Genomic DNA, 6,438 nt, shown 5'->3' with positions numbered 1-6,438 from the left:
TACAATATGCGGATGATACAATAATCTTCATGGACCATGATATTGAGCAAGCGACAAACATGAAACTAATTCTATGTATGTTTGAGCAATTATCTGGCCTTAAGATTAAGTTCCACAAAAGTGATTTTTTTTGTTTTGCTAAGGCAAAGGATGAGGAAAATCTATATACACAATTATTTGGTTGTGAATTAGGTTCTTATCCATGTGTACCTTGGTCTCCCTATGCACTACAAGAAAATGAATAACAAGGATTGGAAGAACATAGATGAAAGATTTGAGAAAAAACTCAGCTGTTGGAAGGGGAAGGTGCTGTCAGTTGGTGGTAGATTAGTGTTGATCAACTCTATTTTGTCCAGTCTTCCTATGTTCTTGCTCTCCTTCTTTGAGATTCCTAAGGGGGTCTTAAAGAAGCTTGAGTATTTTAGATCACGGTTTTTTCTGGCAGAATGATCAACACAAGAAAAAATATAGGTTAGTTAGATGGCCTATTATTTGCCAACCTAAGGAATAGGGGGGCCTTGGCATCCAAAACTTGGAAATCCAAAAATAAATGCCTTCTCAGTAAATGGTTGTTCAAGCTTTTGAATGAAGATGGTATTTGGCAAGAACTTATTAGAAACAAATATATTAAAAATAAGACTTTATCTCAAGTGACTAAGAAACCGGGGGATTCTCACTTCTGGATGGTTCTTATGGGGGTAAAAGAGCAGTTTCTAAGATTAGGAAGATTCAAGGTCTCGGATGGCTCACAGATTAGGTTTTGGGAGGATCGTTGGCTAGGGGGAGTTCCTTCGAAAGAGGTCTATCCATCCCTATACAATGTTGCCCGTAGGAAACAATCTACGGTGGCTGAGGTTCTACGGTCGGTACCAATAAACATCACCTTTAGAAGAGCGTTAGTGGGAAACAAGTTGCTGGACTGGCAGGACCTAATTGGTAGAATTGTGAGTATTAATTTACAGGATGGCATGTACTCTTTTTGCTAGGACTTGCATTCTAATGGAATGTTCTCGGTCAAATCCATGTATGTGTACCTAATAAACAATGGTGTCAAAGTCTCTCTGGACATTTGGCGTCTTAGAATTCCATTAAAGGTTAAGATCTTTACGTGGTTTCTAAGGAGAGGGGTAATTCTAACAAAGGATAATTTAGCTAAATGAAATTAGAGGGGAAACCCAAATTGTTGTTTTTGCTCTAAACTAGAGAGTATTCAACATTTGTTTCTCGACTGTGTGATGGCCAAAGCCTTGTGGCGTGCTATCGCTTGGTTTAAAACCGCCAACGAGTACAAGTAACATTTTTGGTGCTTGGCACAAACAAAGTGGGAGTGAATTTAGAAGCTTGTTGCTTATAGGAGCTGCTTCATTGTGCTGGTCGCTTTGGTTTACAAGGAATGAACTAGTATTTGACAAATGCAATCCAAAATCTATTTTGCAGGTCGTATTCAGAGCTACGCACTGGCTACGGCAGTGGGGGCTGTTACAAAGGAGTGAAGACATGAAGAAGTTTATTATCCAAGGGTGCCGAAAGCTAGAGACTGCGGCTCTGCAATGCTCTGCTTTCTTTAGATGGCCTTATGCTCTTAGACTTAGTGTTTAGTCTTTGGTTAAAAACTGGCTTTGTGCTGCCTTGGATGTTTTGGTCAGCTAGTGTGTTGATGTTCTTATGTATTGAACTGGTGGCCTGATTCCTTTTTAAAGGAAGAAGCCGGTTATTTAATCTACCATTATCTTAAAAAATGGGCAGGGGAGCAAAAGATTTTATGTTTTTTTCTCTCGCAAAAAATCTCTCTCCCTCCCGCCAAGAGCTTGTAGTCTTGTGCGTGGACGCACGCGCCGGAGACCCAAGCAAAAGGATTAGCAGGTGGCGTACTTTTTGCCCAGCTCAGAGAAAAGACAATGAGAGAACATGGACACATGGCCAGGCCCGGCACTCCGGACTTGTTTACTTTGGTGAAATTTAGGAATTTAATTATTATAGTATTTTCGTTTTTTATTTGACAATTAATGTTTAATTATAGATTGATTAGATTTAAAATGTTCGTCTCGCGATTTTCAATCAAATTGTATAATTAATTTTTTTTCTCTACATTTAATATTTTATGCACGTATTGCAAGATTCGATGTCAAGACGTTAGGGCTAACAGAACCAGCTGATCAGATGCCGCGCTCGCGTACGATAACCCTGGCCCGCAGCTACTAGCGAGACCTCGATCTGAAAAAGGTCCCCGGCCCCTCCCATCTAGCTATAGGACTATAGCTTTCGCCGTTCACAAGCTTCGCGAAACCTCATCCGAATTACTGCTGCTAGTCCATCACGCACGTCATCGCGCACGCCGGTAAATTACGCGCATAGGTCTATCATATAAAATTGAAGGTTATACAGATTATGTTAGAACCTATGGACATGTCTAATCTTCATCATGAACAATAATCATGTAATCTGACATGATTGCTGTAAAAATTTGCATACCTATGTGGGGCTAGAGGGGATCAAACCCATTTTCTCTGCAATACTCAACCTCTTTTTGGCATAGTCATAATAGGTCTTGAGCCTTGGAATCTGCAAATGAAGTTAGCTTCCAGATAAGTGAAGTCAAGTGAATATTTGGAACACATTGAATAAAAATCCTGCCTAGAAGGATTTGCAAGGATACACATGTTTTAACCAACCACTGAAAATTCCTGTAAGGAGGAAGAAGTATAAAATATTTAACAAATAATGGGCATGACCAAACACTATGATCTGAACTTGATTATGGATGAGAACATAGAACCGTAGACAAAACCATAGATTACTAACTCTATTAAGGTGGTGGTGCCGACAATTTCTAATATACAGATGTTGACTATGTTGGTATAGCAGATCTTCTTTTGGTATACCAATCATCATAGCTCGTCATATGGTATGTAAGAACAATAGAAAAATAATCCAAAAAGGTTGTGATAATTGTAGGCAAGGAAAGAATGCACCTGAGATGGCTTTCACAGTGCCGATGCTTTATGGTCTAAATCAAATCATGGTTGCACCATTGTAGTAGTAAATTATATATTAAACACATTTGGATTCATAATATAGATATCCTGATTCAGCAACATATCAGCTGTAAACCCACCAATCAACCTGCATGTCATGTTGCCTGATATGGAAGGTACTGCCTGGCTTAAAATTTGTACAGGACACGGTTCTAACATTAGTAGCTCTATTCAATACTGTAGTAACTTTGAAACGGTAAAATCCTAAGCATGTCTTGATGGAAAACGTACATGGAACTTACTTATGTGTCAGTAGAGGCACCAAAAACACTTGAGTGACCACCTTCCACTTGCCAAAGCCCGCAGATGTTAGGGCTATACCATGCATCATTTCTGCAAAACAGTTGTGGCAATGATTTCAGCAGCAACAGGGAGCATCTTATGAATTTTTAAGGTTGGAGGTACATACTGTAAGCGAGAAGCAAAGATGATGGAGGTGGAGACAAAACAAATAGGCACTGAATTAACCGACATAGGTTCTTTGAACAATTTTTTTTTTTGGAAAAATCTATACAACTTTGCCCTGAACCGTTAGACATGGTTGTACAAAACTTTTGTTGAGGTAGAAAATAAAACTATTGCTTATTATGAGACCTGCTTCAGACAGTTAGAGTCAACAGTATAATCGAACTAACAAACATGATAATTCTTTCCTATCAATTCAACATGCAAGTGCATTTTTCAAAGGTAATTCGTACACATCACTCAAATTTGACCAATCGATCAACATGCAGTACCAATGCTTGGATTTGAAATCATGGTTGTGCCATTGCAGCAGCAAATTATATATAAAGATCATCAACGTCCACAATGTGGATCAAACAAGGAGACCCTTTTTTCCCAGAAGACGAAATCAATACACTAATGCTGTAAATAATGCCCGCACTTTCGACGAGCGAACTAAACCTATGATTCATGGGGAAGAGTTATTTGCTTAGCAACTATTTCTTCACATCAAATTATCAATCATCACAGGAGGCAAATCTGATATCTTTGTTTCACAAAAACTCACCCCTTTTTTTTATATTCTTGAACTCATCCACATCTACAGTAGAGAAAAGTGTAATTCAACAACGCTGTCGTTGACCGGCCATGCCGTCCCTTAGGCTTGAACCAATCAAGTATACCCCATCCCCTTGCTATTCCCTTGGGAGGATCACGAATCTACGAAGAGATGAGATAGGAAGCTGAGGGCTACAAGAGGAGTAGGAAGTTGAAGAGGAGGCAAGCGACAAGGACATACCCCATGGCAGGGAGGCGCTCGAAGAGACGACGACCCCGGCCGCATGGGGCAGCCTCGGAGCGGCAGGCGCTGCAGCCCACGAGCCAGTGCTGGACGGCGCTGAAGCCTTGGGGCCGATGTTGGGCGATGAGGTCGGGACCCACCGGCGCGAGGGACGGGGGAGGGGCCCGCTTCAGATCGACCGCCGACTTTGCTGACGTGATCTCCCCGTCGTCATCGACGAGCAGCACGGAGGTCCCTTCGCCGGCAGAGCCGACCGTCGCGTCAGGGCCTCAGCTGGCTGCGCGCGCGGCCGTGAGGACGACCGGTGACGGAGGGGCCAAACCCTAGGCCGCGCGACCCGCTGGCTTGCGTCGCGACAAGGAAGCGGCGTGGCGGTGGTGGTGTTGGAGGAGGAGGAGGAGGAGGAGGAGTGTGCGCGGCGGGCGCGCAGAGGGGCGGCCACCGCCGCGGCATCGCGCTGTAGCTCCGGCAGGGGCTCGCGCGGTCAGCCGGCAGCGTTGACCCGGCTGGCCTGCGGCGACACGATGGGAGGAGGAGGAGGAGGAGGAGGAGGAGGAGGGCGTCGCCGCACCGGGAGGGAGAGAGGAAGGGCTGGAAGAGGGAGCGCCGAGCGTCGCGGAGAGGTCGAGGGAGTCTTCGAGAGGCAGCGGACGCGGTGGGCGTAGATATTTCCAGGCGGTGACTATAGGAGATGGTGGGAGGAAGCAGGACCGTTGATCGACGAATCCAGCTGCTGAAGTAATCGGGGCGACGTGGACGGCCTGAGAGCTGGCCAATGCTCGCCGGCTTAATGATAAGAAATGCACGTATCGTCAGCATCTCTCTCTAGTAGTGCGCGTGCTAGATAGGACGGACACGTACGTAGAATCTCGGGCAGGTGCGCGGATCGGATCGAGCGGAGGAGATCGGCCGCGACGACGATCGTGGTGGGCATAATGCATGCCAGCCGGCCGGAGGGCAGCGGCCGGCAGGAGCCAGGTGGCCAGGCGGGTGCACGGCGAGTACGACGCTAGCGCGCTGCTGCGCGGCATCATGCATGTCATGTACAGTATGTGTCGTCGGAGTGGCGGAAAACCTAGGTTGTCACCGTATATACGCGCGCCGTGGTTTTGGTGGTCTGCCAGCCCACTGATGATCACACACCAATTTGCGTGGGGCGTTTTGCCAGGGGAATCCTGACCGGCACGTACGTTTTACAATGCAAAGACTGTTACCAATTCTATGTCGTCTCTAATGAAGCCTCCACACGTCAACCGTCACGAGACAAACTAAATTAAAAACAATCCTAAAAATCCTTATAAAAATTAGAAAGAACATTATTGAGGGCATGCGTAGTGGTGGGTTGATTCAGGATGCAACTGAGTCGATTCCATTATTTAGTCTCCAGTGGTATGTATGACTCTTCCCGTGGGCCAACCAAATAAAAAAAAGTCTCACTTCCTGAGCTGGACACTCCGGTGACGACCTTCATTCCCTTCCTCCTCTTCTTGCCGCAAGAATGTTATTTTATTTTACATGAATCGGCTCATGTTTGGTGGTCGGTTCCTGACACACAGTATGCATCAGTTTGCTCTAGTGGTCTTTGCATCGACTCATGCCAAATAAAATAATCTCACGAGTCGCTTTAAAAACGACACAGGAGAAACCTTGATAATAATGGTCATTGGACAAATTTATTTTCTAAACAATTATCCACTTCTGACATTAAAAAAACATAAAGAAATCATTTAATTTGCACCGGTTTGCAACTAATTAGGTTGCGACTAGCTCAGTTGGTCGATCTCTACTAGATTTTGGTTGCAGCCGCCGGTGGCTACAACTGGTTTCAATTGGCTCAAAGGCGCGGAGGGACAAAAAGCGTGGGCTAGCGTGGACCATGTATGTGGGGATACACGGTTGGAAGACGTGGATGACAAGTGGGCACATCCGCAATGCATCAAAGAAGGTTCACTTTGTTATCCCAATTTATTAGTTAAGAAAAGCTTGCTGCACTTGTGATGAGTTCCACCTAATTTGATAGTATATTATCTAAAAGTGGGGTCTTCATCTGTACAACTAATTATATACTCCCTTCATTTCAAAATAAATATATTTCTAGAATGTTTAGAGGAGATCGATGTTACTTAAAAACTACATAATTCACCCCTACCAAAAGCT

The sequence above is a fragment of the Miscanthus floridulus genome, chromosome 2, assembly GCF_019320115.1.
Source record: "Miscanthus floridulus cultivar M001 chromosome 2, ASM1932011v1, whole genome shotgun sequence".
Taxonomy (NCBI): Eukaryota; Viridiplantae; Streptophyta; class Magnoliopsida; order Poales; family Poaceae; genus Miscanthus; species Miscanthus floridulus.
This window is presented reverse-complemented; position numbering follows the sequence as displayed.